The sequence below is a fragment of the Lontra canadensis genome, unplaced genomic scaffold (assembly GCF_010015895.1).
Source record: "Lontra canadensis isolate GAN:19392208 unplaced genomic scaffold, GSC_riverotter_1.0 scaffold48, whole genome shotgun sequence".
In the NCBI taxonomy this organism is placed as follows: Eukaryota; Metazoa; Chordata; class Mammalia; order Carnivora; family Mustelidae; genus Lontra; species Lontra canadensis.
Genome location: NW_022631042.1, coordinates 2,505,307 through 2,524,297, shown reverse-complemented (window position 1 = coordinate 2,524,297; position 18,991 = coordinate 2,505,307).

Genomic DNA, 18,991 nt, shown 5'->3' with positions numbered 1-18,991 from the left:
CCGCTTAACTGACTGAGCTACCCAGGCACTCCATACAGTTTTTCTTTTTAATTGTGCTGTGTTCACCCAGTTTTGAGTCCCTGACTAGAGTTCAATAAGTTCCTTTTCTTGGGCAGCTAATTAAGTACATACCCAACTACTTTGCTTATTGAGGTCTCACACTCCAAGCCACTATGAGTCAACCCTAATCACTCCAGGGCCAGGTAATGCACAGCTGAGACTGCCCCTATGCCTTTGAGCCCGCCAAAATATTCAATTTAGCCAATATGCAGGGAACTTGAGAACCCGTGCTAATCCCATCCCACTTGCCATACTCGAACTGCCTCGTACATGAACAGCTTGCTATTGCCCTGTTCCTGCTCTGTCCCTCTTGGCCCTACCCAGAGACCTTCTCTAGTTGGCCCTGTAAGTAATAAATGGGTCTGTCTCCCATCTCTCTGAGCCTTCGTGTGTTATGCCCTACCTGAAAAAAGAGTCTTTAAATCTTATACAACACATGACAACTCTACCTAAAGCTCTGTGCATCACATAAAAGTGATTTAACATCTGCATTCAGGACTCCAAATAGGAAGCATTCCTGAGAATTTGGGAACAAAAAACTCTTTATAATCAAAAACCTTGAAATAACTGCCTTGGTGTGGACAAAAAAAATGCTGCCAGCCATCATTTTAACTAGCTTTTAAACTCCTGAAAAGAAGCAGTTATGCCTTATTCCTCGCTTGAGTGGCTCCCATATAACTAAGTGCATAATAGGAGCTTAAAGATAATTACCAGCTGACTAGGTTCCAGATTCACAGGAGTTCCCCCTTATCCGTGGACTCAGTTACCTGTTGTCAACCATGGTCTGGTTGCTCCTGCTTCTGACATATGGTCAGCAGGTCAATAGCTACTAGCACTACCTCACAGTGCCAACACCAGTCACCTTACTTTGACTTGTCACATGAGGGTCTTATCATCTCACTTCATCACAAGGAAAGGAAGGTAAGTACTGTATAATGATATTTTGAGAGAGAGATACACACATTCACATAACTTTTATCACAGCATACTGTTATAATGGTCTTATGTTCGTATCATTGTCATTAATCTCTTACTGTGTTTAATTTATGAATTAAATTTTATCATACATATGTATTTATAGGGGAAAAGATTATATGTATAGGGTTTGATACTATCCATGGTTGGAATCCACTAGGGAGGGGGCTTGGAATGCATCCCCCATGGATAAGGGGGACTACGGTATTATAGATCTTTTTTAGATTGGCCTTTCTAAGGAAATAATTATTAGTGTTTCATTTTTTCTGTATGAACAATTGGGTACAAGCTAATTATATTAATTTAATATGGTCTTAATAGGCTAAATAAGACAAAAATATATCAATTAACATAGAATACAAATGCATTTGAATACAAACATAAATAATATGTTATTTTAAACTAAGCTAGCTGTGACTGGTGTTCTTTTTTGCAGTTTCCAGCATCTGCTGAATTTACTCTATAGGTTGTATTGTCCTCATATTTTGGCAGAAACATAAGAGAGAACATATTTTCCTTACTGCCCCTCACACCCTTTGATTGGAAGGTTCCACTACTTTATTTGGACATTTTCCATTATACTTCTTATAGCATCCATATGCTGGCTTTTTATGCCTATTAATGTTTTCTTTACTCTGGGCACCCTTCCAAACACACTACTTTGAAATATGGAACTCCTTATTCAGTTATATAGCCAGTATCTAAAAACCTCAACTAAGAAAAGATTTCCACCAGAATTTTCGAAGGTGCTGTTAAGATCAATCAAGGCAGCTACTCAATGAGTGTGGAAAAGTCTCTTCTAACAGCTCAGGAAACCACCTCATAAAGCCTCCACCAAGGAGAACATATCAGAAGACAGAGACTACAAACCACCATAAGGGAAAACCAGCCAAACTCAGCAGCAATGGATGGAGAAGAAAAGCACTTATTGACTGACCTCCTTGTGGTGCTGTATTTATGCTTCTACTTATCGGGTGCAGATTATATTTTCCTTCCAACAGTAAATGGTATTGATTTAATATATGGGACAGCTCTATGGGCCACACTGTAGCCCTCTGAAATGTAGGGATGGAATAGAAATTCAAACTTCTTTTTCTAAGCTCCAGAAGACAACCCCTGGACTATCCAGACACTTTTGCTCAAAAAAAGCAAATGGCTAAGAGGAACTTGTGTATTGTCTTTTGCAAAATATATATACGTATATATGTATATATGTATATATACATATATATATATATATAGACATGAAGCAAAAATACCTTTTGGATGGAAATAGTGATGCTGTTTCTTTTCCAGATGTTTGCCTAATTTCCTTGCCAGACATTTCAAAGATTTGTATAAAATTTTCCTTAAAAAATGCTTACCAATACTCTGAAAGAAAAAGCAAGGCGCATAATGACTTCATCATCTCAGAGTGAATCATAACATACAAGATACTGCATCATTACTGAGAAAATACAAGTCCGGGGAAACCAAGGACTGGGGCTCTCTGGCCACTGGCAAAGCCTTGCTGGCTCCCATGAGCAGAAGCTTTGGATTCAGTCGTGAATTTGCTCCTTTGTGATGATGACATTCCATCTCCGGCGTTCAGGAGGTAAACATTTTAAAGTAACTGGCTATGCCACTTGAAAACTAAATCCCAGAGATACTGGCGGGAAGCCAATGAGTTACTCCCAGATGCATAAGAAAGTGGTTGCAGCATATAATTAGGTTAATGCTGGACTAGACCATGCTTTTGATGAGTTGGCAACTCCCATGACTGCTTTGCTTTAAGTGGGCTGGTGCCTGAGAAGAAAATATACCTGTGGGACTTAACAGGAGACAAGCACCAGAAAGCAGTCTAAGGACTGGGATTTCACAAACCTTTCAAATAATGGAATCATAGAACAGAAAGGTCGTCTGTTCGGTTCCTGACATGACAAGCGTTTTAAGTCTGAAAGATAAAATCAGGTCTACTTTTTCATTTAGAATTCCAGAAAGGAGTCTCCGCCATCTTCTTTGGTGAAGGCTTTAAGGTATAATATATCAAAAAGTTCTTCCATATGACTTTTTCAAAATCGCTTTGTTGTAGTTAAGTCGCAGTAAATTTCTTTCTCAGATATCCTTTCATATACACATGTGTGATTCCTTCTATTAACTCTTACAATATCTGTACAATTTTTTTTTCATTAGAGCCACTTTTTACACTCTGAAAGTGTTCATTTTTCAGTGGTTCAAAATTGATCATAATTCCATGAGTTCCCATTTCTGATAACATGGGAAGTATTACACTCTGGTTCTTGGATCTCTTATTAGAGTTCTTGTCACTAGCAATCAATAGTATATTCTGGTTAATTTGATACTTTGGTTAATTGAAAGTATTACAAGGGGCACTAAATACAGATGTTACTCAATAAATGGTTAAGTTACTTAATCAAATATGGCCAAAGTGTAAACTTAAAAAAATCAGCATACAGAATGAGTTTCTGGTATATGAGAAGAAATGTTGATTTTTATGTAAAAAAATACATTATTATTCAATTTCATTACTAAACAGATAGAAACATGTTTCCTAAAGATTTCATTTTTCATTCAAAAAACAGTTTTTTCAAAAATTTTAATTGCTATGAGTGAGTCATATTCTAATACTAAAATATTAAATATGCAGTTACTTTCAAACAGCATATTTAATAATATCATTAAGATTTTTTTGTGCACTGGGGTATATAATTCAGAGAAATGTTTTTCAGTAGCATGTTTTCCAGAAGGAATTTTCTCAAGACTACATTGACTTAAAATATTTAAAATGGTTGGCAGACTACAGCAATCATTTTGACCAGCTTTTTATTTAAAATGTTAGCCTCCACAGGCAGAAAATTATGAAGAATTGTCCTCTTGAATCATTCTTACAATTATACTATTCTGAACTTTTTATGAGGAAAACAAAATGTGCTATGGGTGAATACTTTTCTCTTACACTTCTTTTGTTTCCTCAAACATGTTCTTTATCATGTCAGGATCAAAATTGATTTACCAAAGTTTTCATGTAAATGACCTTGGAGTTTTTATCCTACTGACTATGTATGCCTATGTTGATACGGTGTTTTTAATTTATCATTGTGAGAAGAATAACCAAATAAGTGTAGGTGTTTGTTTTGTTTTTTAAGAGAGGGAGTGGGGAGTGGCAGAGGGAGAGGAAGAGAGAGAATCTTAAGCAGGCTCCATGACCAATGCAGGGCCTGACACAGGGCTTGATCTCATGACCCTGAGATCATGACCTGAGCTGAAATCAAGAGTCAGCCTCTTAACAGACCGTGTCACACAGGCTCCCCAGTTTAAGTTTTTTTCTTGAAATCATCATGACCTAAATTACATGAAACTAAAAATTAAATACTATTGTTAAAAGATTAAACACTGCTTGTTTAATGTTAAAAATGTTAAAATACAAACAATTCTATAAAGATTAAAACTATTGTACAATTTTTATAATTATAATTATAAAACTATTATGCAGTATTTGTAATTTTGTCTTTCATGTCATTTACATTGCCACAAAAATGTATTACCTTAAAAAGGACATAATATTGTTTCTAAAATGACCTAGTTAATGCATTAGGTCTTTTACTATTTTTATGATTTCCTGTCTGTTCAAAATTTCTTATTACTTTGGTTAATGTATGTCACGATCATGATTTAATTATTGTAGCATTTCACTCTTTGCAAAAATAATGCGGATGCATGTATGTACATTCAGAAAAATACTGTTATCTTGAAATGAGGTATTCTCAGACAAATTCTAGCCACATTTTAATAGGCCAGTAAGGGGCTACATGCTTGGTCTGTACCAGATTTCACTTGTTTAGTAGAGTGGTCTAAGCATACCAATTGCACTGAGTCTGTTTGGTTTTCTCCCTTCCTCTCCTTTTTTCCTTACTTCCTTCATTCCTTCTCTCCTTCTTTCCTTCCTTCCTTCCCTTATTCCCTTCCTGTTCCCCTTCCCTTCCTTCTTTCCTTCCTTTCTTCTTCTTTCCTTCCTCCCTCCCTTCCTTCTTTCCTTCCTTAAGTCCTTGTCTCAGGAGACAGGAAGCGAGAGTTTAAACCTCTCAAATAATTACCAGATTTGAGCCAGTTTCCAGACCCAGGATACCTTGAAAGAAGGGGAAAACAGGTCCCCCTGCAGAAGGATCCAGCTACACGGCCAAAAATTTATAGTTTTATCTTTCACTCATCCTTTCGAAAAGGGAGCTTCAGAATTTTCAACAATGACTGGCATTTATGAAAAGGAAATAATCAGATTTTGGGAGTTATGCATGGATTCAACAACATGGGCTTCTGTTCACTGAGCCAAATCTGTCTATAGCTACTGCCAAGTAAGTGCCCAATCTGACAGCAACAGAGACCAACCCTGAGCCCCCATGGCACCATACCACAACCATCAGACTGCTACTTGGTGATAAGCTGGTAACATTGGACTGTTAATCATCATAGAAAGGGCGAAATTTTGTTCTTATTAGAGAAAACACTTCTGTGGATACAGATTTGCCTTCCTTACATGGAATGTTTCTTCTAAAACTACCATCCATGGGCTTACAGAATGTCCTACCCAACTGTCATAGTATTCTCACGGCATTGCTTCTGATCCATGAACCACTTCACAACAACAAAGTGCATCAGAGGAACCATGCCCATGGACTCCATTGATCTTACCATGTTCCCCATCAGCCTGTAGCAGCTGATTTGACAGAATGCTGAAATAACCTTTTGAAGACTCAGTTACAACGCCAGTTAGGTAGCAGTATCTTTCAGACTAGGTCGGTGTGCTCTGGGAGGCTGCCTATGCTCTAAATCAGCTACCAATATATGGTACTGTTTTTCCCACAGCCAGGATTCACAAGTCCACAACTCAAGGAATAGAAGAGGGAATGACACCACTCATTATTTATTACACCTGGTGTTCTGTTTCTGAAACCTTATGCTCTGCTGATCTAGACAACTTAGAATCCAAGGAAGGAATGCTTCCACTAGGAGAGGCAACAATGATCCACTGAACTGGAAGTTAAGACTGCCTTCCAGCCTTCCTGGACCCCTCAGGCCTTTGTATCTTTAGGCAAAGAAGGGAGTTAGTGTACTTACTGAGGTTACTGCCCCTGATTACTAAGAGGAAATTGAACAGCTGCTTCACAATGGAAATAAGGAAGAGCAGGTCTGACACACAGATCCCTTAGCTGTTTCTTAGCACTATCACGTCCTGTCATTAAAGTCAAAGGACAGCTACAACTATCCAATTCATGAAGGACTACAATGGCCCCGACCCTTCAGGATTGAAAGTTTGGATCACCTCACCAGGCAAAGCAGCACAACCAGCTTAGGTGTTTGCTTGGAGTAAAGAGAATATAAAATGGGTAGTGGAAAATGTCATTATAAAGACCAGTTACAGCTATGTGATTAGCTGCAGAAATGAGGCTTGTATTGTCATGAGGATTCCTTATTTTGCTGTGAATATGTTTGCATACATATATAATATATATTTGGAGACCCCTGGCTCATAAAAAATTATAGGTAAGAAAGATGATAATAAAAAATTACAAGAATTAAGACACATACAAAATAAGAAATAAAAAAAAACAGAAGATGAAATGAATCATTTCAAACCCCCTCAGTGTGCACAGTCAACAGAGCATTCACAAAGTGAATAAAGCAGCAGCTTAATGTTGATGTGATGTCATAGACTGTGACAAATATTATCTTTATATAGAGTCTTATACCAGCTGAGAATCTTCATCAAAACTATTTAATGAAAGAGAGCTTTTTATTATTATGATCAAAGAAATGTTTTTAGAATCAAATAGAACATAGAATTCACAAAAATATCACATTTCATTCAAAATGTTTTGAAACAACGTTTTAAAGTTATCACGCTTTTATGAGATCCTCGTTAGTCTCACTGAGATCCAAAGGTTGCCTGGTTTGTTTTCTGTAAACCATTCTTAACAAAAAGACTGTGTTTGCATGTGTATGCAAGTGTGTGTGTGAGAGAGAGCACTGACACCTACACCTGCAGTTGTGACCTCTCCCCTGGCCTCAAGGCCATATTTGCCTCATTAGCGTGTAACTCAAATAAAAATGCACTGGACCAACTACCTGAAGAATAAGCAAGAAAGAACACTCAATTTTATTTTATTTTCTATTGAAACTTTATCTTTTTAGAGCAGTTTTTGATTCACAGCAAAACTGAGGGAACTATACAGAGCTTTCCCATATACCCCCTCACCCCACACAGGTATCGCTACCAACATTCCCCAGCCGAGTGGTACATTTGTTACAGCTGATGAGTCTACATTGCCCTATGATCATCACCCCAAATCCATTGTTTATATTCGGGTTTATCTGATGTTGTACAGGCTATGGGTTTGGACAAATAAATAATGACATGTATTCATCATTATGGTATCATACAGAGTATTTTCATGGACCTAAAAATCCTCGGTGCCCTGCTTATTCATACCTCTTCTGCCCCCACCCTCAATCCTGATAACCACTCTTCTTTTTACTGTCTTCGTGGTTTTGCCTTTTTCAGAGTGTTAGGTAGTTGGAATCATGTAGTATGTAGCCTTCTTAACTTGGCCTCTTTCAACTAAGTAGTATGAATTCATCACTCCTCCCTGTCTTTTCATGACTTGGTAGTTCATTTCTTCTTAGCATGAAGAACATTCCATTGTCTGGATGCATCACCGTTTCATCACCTACTGAAGGAACATCATGGTTGCTTCCAAGTTTTGGCAAATATGAATAAAGCAGCTATAAACGTTCAGGAGAAGGGCTTTGTGTGAAGATAAGGTCTTAATTCCTTTGGGTAAATACCAAGGAACATGATGGTTGGGCTTATGGGTATGTGAGACCTAACTCCAGGTAAATATTGTGGGGGCTCCCTTGTAGCTGGGGCCCCTGGAGTTGGTAGCTGTCAGACTCGTCTACACTTGGGCCTCCAGCAATTCATCAATTACAGTCCAGATTTTCCTACCTTTGCACTGGTTTCCACTGAGCTGTTTTCCACTTTTGAGTCTCTGCTCCGGTAAGATGCAGCTCCCTGTTGGGGGAACCAGGTGGTGGGTATTGGGGAGGGCATGTATTGCATGGAGCACTGGGTGTGGTGCAAAAACAATGAATATTGTTATGCTGAAAAGAAATAAAAAAAAAAAAAAAAAAGATGCAGCTTCCTGCCTTTGCCTGCTTTTCTCTCTAATCTCAGAAGTAGCAGTTTGCCCTGAGTCCTCCCCTGTCTTCTGGATGCAAGAAGATTCGTTGATGTTTTAGTTCAGTCTGGTTTGTACTTGTTATGAGGATGGAGTAGCAGCTTCCAAGCTCCTTACATGCAGAACCAGAAAACTCCAACTTTATTTTGAAATATTGAGAAGAGAGTTTCAGTTACACATTTTTAGGCAAAATCTCTTTGCCTTCAGTGGTCAAGATGAAAAGCGATGTTCCATAAAAAATGGAAACCTCCTCCAGAGTATTGAATTAATTGAGAAATACAATTCATTTTGCATGGACAATTGGAAACATAAAAATGAAAAAAAAAACAAAACCTAATCTTAAAAATGTCACTCTAACATCTGCTTTTGCTGCATCCCATAGGTTTTGGAATATTGTGTTTTATTTTCCTTTTGTTTTAAGGCATATTTTGATTTGCTCTTTGATTTATTTGGCCCACTGCTTGTGCAGTAGCATGTTGTTTAATATTTACATACTAAATATTTACTCTGTAGGTTTTCCAGCTTTGTTTTATTGTTTTTAAGTTCTGTACCACTGTGGTTAGAAAATATACTTGGTATGATTTCAGTCTTCTTAAATTTGCAATATTTGTCATGTCTCTTTTTATGTGATTTTAACCAGGAAATTCTTCTGTGTGTACTTGAAGAAAACATGTATTCTATTTTTCTTGGATGGAATGTTTCATATTTATATATATCTGTTAGAACCATGTATGCTGAAGTATGCTTCGAGTAAAAAAGTGTTCTTATTGAAAAAAATAACAATAACTTTAACTGAGGGTACTTGTTTAAAATAAAGCATACCAGAGGGGAAGGGAGTGGGGGGATGTGTGAAGTAAGTGGAGGGGATTAAGAGTATACTTACGATGATGAGCACTGAGTAATATATAGAATTACTGAATCACTCTATTGCATATCCAAAACTAGTATAACACTGTATGTTAACTGTGCTGGAATTAAAATTAAAAACTTAATAAAAAAAGGGTTAAAATTAATTAAAACCAGGTCTCAGATGAAAAAAATTGACCAATAAATCTTAAGACTAAATTATGAGAAAGTATCTATAAGCTAATAATCTAAATAAATAAACCTCTTATTGCTCGTAAGCTGTAAGTTTTACATTATGTAATAAATGACAATGTCAATTACTGTACCCTACTATTATGAGGGAAACAGTCTAAGTGATTTTTTTGATTGTGTGATCACTGGAAAATTAGTAATTGCAATTTACCATTGAATAACATTAATAGGCTGTTACAGAAAAATGTTACTTTTAAGAACTGTGAGCATCCCACAAAAACACCAGTAAATACACAGACTATGAGCCATTAACAGCTTCTAACCTTGATGCTATAAAAGAAAAAAAAAAAAAGCTATTGCTACAGTACCAACAAATGCTTTGGTATTTTGCTACAATTACAAGTTTTCCCTTTGGTTTATCTTAAATATAGTTGACAACTTGGGTTTTTCTCTAAAGAGAATGTCTGCTCCTTATTATAACATTGTAAATATATTTTTGAAGACTTGAAAGTAAAGCCAGAACATAAGCAAAATGTGAAAATGTACTTAAAAGTCAATAAAGGTTATGTGTGCTATTTTAATTACAATTTGGAATGCTGACTCAAACAAGAGAGAAATTACAGATTTTTGACTTGGGTGTATTTGAAGGGTACCTTCTTTTGTCACTTTAAAATGTATTTATTTTAAAAAAGAGAGAAAATTGAGATAAAAATGGAATATAAAACAAAATGATAGGAATACGCAATAATATGAGTAGAAATCATGCTTATATCTAGAAGTGAGTGGTAACAAATATTTTTAGCCAAATGGAAATTTTCACAAGTATTTTTAGGTCAATATCAGAAGTAGGAATTGAAAAGGAAGAATGTAAATAGTCGATAGGCTCTTTGACTATATGATGATCAGTTACTGAAGGGAAATGAATCATAGGAGTACATTTGAAAAACTGATAATTAAAGTAAGTAGTAATTAGTATAATCAGTAGGATAATCAGTAAAACTGATAATTAAAGTAATTATGATGAGACTATGGAATATTCTCATATGTCTTGCAAGATTATGCTTATATATGTTTATATAGGAAGAAACTTGATAGATGTTTCCCCATGTCTTAGATGTCTTATAATGTCATATGACATTAGCAAATAGTAAGTTGTGAGGCAGAAATATTTCTAACAGAGGTATTTTTCTATTGTCTTTATAATAGATGTTATTAAAAGTTATTGTTAAAGAAGCAATCAAAATATATGTAACCAAAAATGTAAGAAAAAAGTGTTATGGGGCGCCTGGGTGGCTCAGTGGGTTAAGCCTCTGCCTTTGGCTCAGGTCGTGATCTCAGGGTCCTGGGTCCGAGCCCTGCATCCGCCTCTCTGCTCAGCGGGGAGCCTGCTTCCTCCTCTCTCTCTGCCTGCCTCTCTGTCAAATAAATTAATTTTTAAAAAATTAAAAAAAAAAGTGTTATTAGAAGAATATCAGACCATTAATGCTTGCACAGCAAAAGTTCCTAGACACTCTTGCTAAGATGGATTTAAATAATAGAATTGCTTTAGATAACATATTGGCTGACCAAGGAAGAGTCTGTGCCCTGGCAAATACTTCTTACTCTACTTGGATCCATGCCTCTAGTATTATAGCAAATATAAGAAATTAACAAATAAGCCACTTGGCTAAAGTACATTAATGCTCCTTTAGCTATAGTCTTTCATTTATTTGATACCAACAAGTTTGGTTCGTGGGGGCCCTGGCTAAGAGTACACGTCCATCTCTCTGTCTTATCACCCTGTCATCACTACAGTCTACTGGGCACCTTATTTGCTCTCAAAGGTCTTAACTCTATGTTCACAGCCATCAGTAGACAGTGGGTGTTCTCATAACGCTTCGAGAAACAGAAACAAGAGAACAACAAGATCAACAGCAAAATACTTTTTCCAGGGATTTGACATCACAACCTGCGAGTTTCACGATGAAACAAGAACAGCTTAACTCTGATTGCAACCGAGAGCAGCACCAGGACATTTTCAGTCAATCTCTCATGAGTGAGAGGATGAGCAAAAGGGAAGAATTGTTAAAGTAACTAAACAAGGAGACCATCAGACTGATGGGTCCTGTGCCGTGGTGGCCTAGGGAAGCAAATCACCATCTAAGCCTGTAAATGCCTCCAGGTCACAAAATCAAACTGCTAAGGACAACCGACCACAAATGGCCACCGAGGTTTGGTGCTGTAGCCAATCAGATCATTTCCTTTTTCCGCTTTTACAAGCCTTTCCCTTTGCTCCGATGGAAGACCTCTTCTGTATGGCACTGCCCAATTTAAATCGATTTTTGCTCAAACTCTTAAAATTAAAAAAAAAAAAAAGTCTATCAGGTCATCAATAAAGTATTAGTTCACTAGATTTCATGTTTGTGTTATTTTCAGTTTTAAAAATGGTTTATTGTGATTTCCTTCAGATACTAAATATTTACTTTCTTATCTAATTTTTTATTTATATTTTTATGGTCTTGGGCTCCCTGCACAGTGGGGAGTCTTTCTCTCCCTCTGTTTGCTGCTCCCCCTGCTTGTGTTCCCTTTCTCTCTATGACAAATAATATCTTAAAAAATATTATAAAAATAATTTAAAAAAATAAAGTGATCTCTTTAAACCCTACTTCTGAAAATCTTTTGTCTTTATGTTCAATTTTTAGTTGTTCTCATATGGAACTTGCTTTTGTTTATAAAGGAAAAATTTTCTAAATTTTTAATATAAGCCACAAGCCTTTTCTGCTTTTCCTGATATTGTTACTTCTGTGTGATATGAAAATACGAAAAAAATCTTTTTAACCAAGGATTCTAGGATAACGTTAGTTTTTCTAAGTCAGTTTTTTTACCATCTGTTTATGGATGTTGCTGAGACACTGATCAGAAAAGCCAAGGGACACATTGCTCATAGTACCCTCTAATGGGAATAAGATTAAAGCTTATTTTTATCCTCCTATAGGCAGAGAGCATTATTTTTATATTTCCTATGCTCTAAAATGTGGTCTGTACAATTGTACCTATTTTTTCAAAGAGCATATACTTTCTTCACCTAAGTCTAAAAAATGCTTACTTCCAAATGTCTCACTATTGGTCTTTTGTGAAGATTGATTTAAAAATATATATATTTATTTTATTTATTGAGAAAGAAAGAGGGAGCATGCTCAAGCAGGGGTGGGGGTAGCGAGAAGGGGAGGAGCAAAAGGAGGGAGAGAATCTCAAGCGTACTCCACAGTGAGTTTGGAGCCTGGCATGGGGCTCAAGCCCATGATCCTGAGATCATGACCTGAGCCAAAAACCAAGTCTGATGCCCAAATGACTGAGATACCCAGGCACCCCTTGTTTATTTTTTTATAGATAAAAATATAGGACTAGTATCCTCTGTATTAGCTTCCTATTAACACTGTAACAAATTACCAAAAATTCGGTAAAATCTTTAGAATAATATCCACATATTATCTCTCAATTTCAGTGTTTTGAATGTCTAGGGAATGTGTGGCTTAGCAAGTTCTCTGCATTGGGCTTCACAAGGAAACATCAAGGTGTTAGTAAGACTGTTTTCCTTCTTGGAGGATCTTGTAATAGATCTGCTTCCAAACTCATCAATTTTGGTAGATTCTGTTCGATTGGAGATATTCTACATTTTATCAAAATTCCATAATGTCTGACAGTAGAAAATGTCTGGATTCTTCTATCTGCTTCTGAAAAATTCCACCATAGACTTGTGAACTAACTAGTGTGAAAAGGCAAATAACAGGTTGATATTATTATTAATACACTTTTGATCTTATGGATCCCCAGAATGGGGCTCAGGGTTCCCCAGGAGTCCAAAGAAAACACCTTGAGAAGCACTGTTCTAGTGGAACAACAGAGAAAAAGATTATTTAATAGACTGGTAAGTCTATTAAATAAGGAAGAGGATCATACAAAGTGTCCATTTTCCACTAAGTATCCAGATTATCATGTTATGGAAGACATTATTCTCAAGGTAAAATTGTCTTTACCAAATCTGGACACCAAGAAAGGACAAGAATAAACTCAAGCATGTATTTTAATTTATGTTAGAGTAAACCTAACACATTCTAATTTTTTTTTCTGGTTTTATTGAGATATAATTGACACATACTACTGTGTATGTCTAACATATACTATATGTTGATTTGATACACTTACACATTACAAAATGATTACCACCATAATATTAGTTAATACCTCCATTACAGCCTAAAACATTATTAACATATAATGTATTATTTGTTTCAGGGGTACAGGTCTGTGAATCATCAGTCTTACACAATATACAACACTCACCACAACACATACCCTCTCCAGTGTCCATCACTCTGCCACCCCATCCCTCCCACTCCCCTCAGTCCAGCCACCCTCAGTTTGTTTCCTGAGATTAAGAGTCTCTTATGGTTCGTCTCTCTCTCTCTGGTTTCTTCTTATTTTATTTATTTATTTATTTTATTTATTTTTAATTTTATTTTTTATAAACATATAATATATTTTTTCCCCAGGGGTACAGGTCTGTGAATCGCCAGGTTTACACACTTCACTGCACTCACCATAGCACATACCCTCCCCCATGTCCATAATAACCCCAACCCCCTCTCCCAACCCCCCTCCCCCCAGCAAACCTCAGTTTGTTTGGTGAGATTAAGAGTCACTTATGGTTTATCTCCCTCCCAATCCCATCTTGCTTCATTTACTCTTCTCCTACCCCCTTAACCCCCATGTTGCATCTCCTTTCCCTCATATCAGGGAGATCATATGATAGTTGTCTTTCTCCGATTGACTTATTTAGATAAGCATGATACCCTCTAGTTCCCTCCATGTCGTGGCAAATGGCAAGATTTCATTTCTTTTGATGGCTGCATAGTATTCCATTGTGTATATATACCACATCTTCTTTATCCATTCGTCTGTTGATGGACATCTAGGTTCTTTCCATAGTTTGGCTATTGTAGACATTGCTGCTATAATGTGCCCCTTCGGATCACTACGTTTGTATCTTTAGAGTAAATACCCAGCAGTGCAATTGCTGGGTCATAGGGTAGTTCTATTTTCAACATTTTGAGGAACCTCCATGCTGTTTTCCAGAGTGGTTGCACCAGCTTGCATTCCCACCAACAGTGTAGGAGGGTTCCCCTTTCTCCGCATCCTCGCCAGCATCTGTCATTTCCGGACTTGTTAATTTTAGCCATTCTGACTGGTGTGAGGTGGTATCTCATTGTGGTTTTGATTTGTATTTCCCTGATGCCGAGTGATATGGAGCACTTTTTCATGTGTCTGTTGGCCATCTGGATGTCTTCTTTGCAGAAATGTCTGTTCATGTCTTCTGCCCATTTCTTGATTGGATTATTTGTTCTTTGGGTGTTGAGTTTGCTAAGTTCTTTATAGATTCTGGACACTAGCCCTTTATCTGATATGTCGTTTGCAAATATCTTCTCCCATTCTGTCAGTTGTCTTTGGGTTTTGTTAACTGTTTCCTTTGCTGTGCAAAAGCTTTTGATCTTGATAAAATCCCAATAGTTCATTTTTGCCCTTGCTTCCCTTGCCTTTGGCAATGTTCCTAGGAAGATGTTGCTGCAGCTGAGGTCGAAGAGGTTGCTGCCTGTCTTCTCCTCAAGGATTTTGATGGATTCCTTTCTCACATTGAGGTCCTTCATCCATTTTGAGTCTATTTTCGTGTGTGGTGTAAGGAAATGATCCAATTTCATTTTTCTGCATGTGGTTATCCAATTTTCCCAACACCATTTATTGAAGAGGCTGTCTTTTTTCCATTGGACATTCTTTCCTGCTTTGTCGAAGATTAGTTGACCATAGAGTGGAGGGTCTATTTCTGGGCTCTCTATTCTGTTCCATTGATCTATGTGTCTGTTTTTGTGCCAGTACCATGCTGTCTTGATGATGACAGCTTTGTAGTAGAGCTTGAAGTCCAGAATTGTGATGCCACCAACTTTGGCTTTCTTTTTCAATATTCCTTTGGCTATTCGTGGTCTTTTCTGGTTCCATATAAATTTTAGGATTATTTGTTCCATTTCTTTGAAAAAAAAATGGATGGTACTTTGATAGGAATTGCATTAAATGTGTAGATTGCTTTAGGTAGCATAGACATTTTCACAATATTTATTCTTCCAATCCAGAAGCATGGAACATTTTTCCATTTCTTTGTGTCTTCCTCAATTTCTTTCATGAGTACTTTATAGTTTTCTGTGTATAGATTCTTAGTCTCTTTGGTTAGGTTTATTCCTAGGTATCGTATAGTTTTGGGTGCAATTGTAAATGGGATTGACTCCTTAATTTCTCTTTCTTCTGCCTTGTTGTTGGTGTAGAGAAATGCAACTGATTTCTGTGCATTGATTTTATATCCTGACACTTTACTGAATTCCTGTACCAGTTCTAGCAGTTTTGGAGTGGAGTCTTTTGGGTTTTCCACATATAGTATCATATCATCTGTGAAGAGTGATAGTTTGACTTCTTCTTTGCCAATCTGGATGCCTTTAATTACTTTTTGTTGTCTAATTGCTGAGGCTAGGACTTCTAGTACTATGTTGAATAGCAGTGGTGATAACGGACATCCCTGCCGTGTTCCTGACCTTAGCGGAAATGCTTTCAGTTTTTCTCCATTGAGAATGATATTTGCGATGGGTTTTTCATAGATGGCTTTGATAATATTGAGGTGTGTGCCCTCTATCCCTACACTTTGAAGAGTTTTGATCAGGAAGGGATGCTGTACTTTGTCAAATGCTTTTTCAGCATCTATGGAGAGTATCATATGGTTCTTGTTCTTTCTTTTATTAATGTGTTGTATCACATTGATTGATATGCGGGTGTTGAACCAACCTTGCAGCCCTGGAATAAATCCCACTTGGTCATGGTGAATAATACTTTTAATGTACTGTTGAATCCTATTGGCTAGTATATTGGTGAGAATTTTTGCATCTGTGTTCATCAAGGATATTGGTCTGTAGTTCTCTTTTTTTGATGGGATCCTTGTCTGGTTTTGGGATCAAGGTGATGCTAGCCTCATAAAATGAGTTTGGAAGTTTTCCTTCCATTTCTATTTTTTGGAACAGTTTCAGGAGAATAGGAATTAGTTCTTCCTTAAATGTTTGGTAGAATTCCCCCGGGAAGCCGTCTGGCCCTGGGCTTTTGTTTGTTTGGAGATTTTTGATGACTGTTTCAATCTCCTTACTGGTTATGGGTCTGTTCAGGTTTTCTATTTCTTCCTGGTTCAGTTGTGGTAGTTTATATGTCTCTAGGAATGCATCCATTTCTTCCAGATTGTCAAATTTGTTGGCGTAGAGTTGCTCATAGTATGTTCTTATGATTGTCTGTATTTCTTTGGTGTTAGTTGTGATCTCTCCTCTTTCATTCATGATTTTATTGATTTGGGTCCTTTCTCTTTTCTTTTTGATAAGTCTGGCCAGGGGTTTATCAATCTTGTTAATTCTTTCAAAGAACCAGCTCCTAGTTTCGTTGATTTGTTCTATTGTTTTTTTGGTTTCTATTTCATTGATTTCTGCTCTGATCTTTATGATTTCTCTTCTCCTGCTGGGTTTAGGGTTTCTTTCTTGTTCTTTCTCCAGCTCCTTTAGGTGTAGGGTTAGGTTGTGTACCTGAGACCTTTCTTATTTCTTGAGAAAGGCTTGTACCGCTATATATTTTCCTCTCAGGACTGCCTTTGTTGTGTCCCACAGATTTTGAGCTGTTGTGTTTTCATTATCATTTGTTTCCATGAATTTTTTCAATTCTTCTTTAATTTCCTGGTTGACCCATTCATTCTTTAGAAGGATGCTGTTTAGTCTCCATGTATTTGGGTTCTTTCCAAATTTCCTCTTGTGATTGAGTTCTAGCTTCAGAGCATTGTGGTCTGAAAATATGCAGGGAATGATCCCAATCTTTTGATACCGGTTGAGACCTGATTTAGGACCGAGGATGTGATCTATTCTGGAGAATGTTCCATGGGCACTAGAGAAGAATGTGTATTCTGTTGTTTTGGGATGAAATGTTCTGAATATATCTGTGATATCCATCTGGTCCAGTGTGTCATTTAAGGCCTTTATTTCCTTGTTGATCTTGTGCTTGGATGATCTGTCCATTTCAGTGAGGGGAGTGTTAAAGTCCCCTACTATTATTGTATTATTGTTGGTGTGTTTCTTTGACTTTGTTATTAATTGGTTTATATAGTTGGCTGCTCCCACGTTAGGGGCATAGATATTTAAAATTGTTAGATCTTCTTGTTGGACAGATCCTTTGAGTATGATATAGTGTCCTTCCTCATCTCTTATTATAGTCTTTGGCTTAAAATCTAATTGATCTGATAGAAGGATTGCCACTCCTGCTTTCTTCTGATGTCCAGTAGCATGGTAAATTCTTTTCCACCCCCTCACTTTAAATCTGAAGGTGTCTTCGGGTTTAAAATGAGTTTCTTGTAGGCAACATATAGATGGGTTTTGTTTTTTTATCTATTCTGATACCCTGTGTCTTTTGATTGGGGCATTTAGCCCATTAACATTCAGGGTAACTATTGAGAGATATGAATTTAGTGCCATTGTATTGCCTGTAAGGTGACTGTTATTGTATATTGTTTCTGTTCCTTTCTGATCTACTACTTTTAGGATCTCTCTTTGCGTAGAGGACCCCTTTCAATATTTCCTGTAGAGCTGGTTTGGTGTTTGCAAATTCTTTCAGTTTTGGTTTGTCCTGGAAGCTTTTAATCTCTCCTTCTATTTTCAATGATAGCCTAGTTGGATATAGTATTCTTGGCTGCATGTTTTTCTCATTTAGTACTCTGAGTATATCATGCCAGCTCTTTCTGGCCTGCCAGGTCTCTGTGGATAAGTCTGCTCCCAATCTAATATTTTTACCATTGTATGTTACAGACTTCTTTTCCCGGGCTGCTTTCAGGATTTTCTCTTTGTCACTAAGACTTGTAAATTTGACTATTAGGTGACGGGGTGTGGACCTATTCTTATTGATTTTGAGGGGGGTTCTCTGAACCTCCTGGATTTTGATGCTTGTTCCCTTTGCCATATTGGGGAAATTCTCTGCAATAATTCTCTCCAATATACCTTCTGCTCTTCTCTCTCTTTCTTCTTCTTCTGGAATCCCAATTATTCTAATGTTGTTTCATCTTATGGTGTCACTTATCTCTCGAATTCTGCCCTCGTGGTCCAGTAGCTGTTTGTCCCTCTTTTGCTCAGCTTCTTTATTCTCTGTCATTTGGTCTTCTATATCGCTAATTCTTTCTTCTGCCTCATTTATCCTAGCAGTGAGAGCCTCCATTTTTGATTGCACCTCATTAATAGCTTTTTTTATTTCAACTTGATTAGATTTTAGTTCTTTTATTTCTCCAGAAAGGGCTTTTATATCTCCCGAGAGGGTTTCTCTAATATCTTCCATGCCTTTTCGAGCCCGGCTAGAACCTTGAGAATCGTCATTCTGAACTCTAGATCTGACATATTACCAATGTCTGTAATGATTAGGTCCCTAGCCTTTGGTACTGCCTCTTGTTCTTTTTTTTTGTGGTGAATTTTTCCGTCTTGTCATTTTGTCCAGATAAGAGTATATGAAGGAGCAAGTAAAATACTAAAAGGGTGGCAACAACCCCAGGAAAATATGCTTTAGCCAAATCAGAAGAGATCCCAAATCGTGAGGGGGGGGGG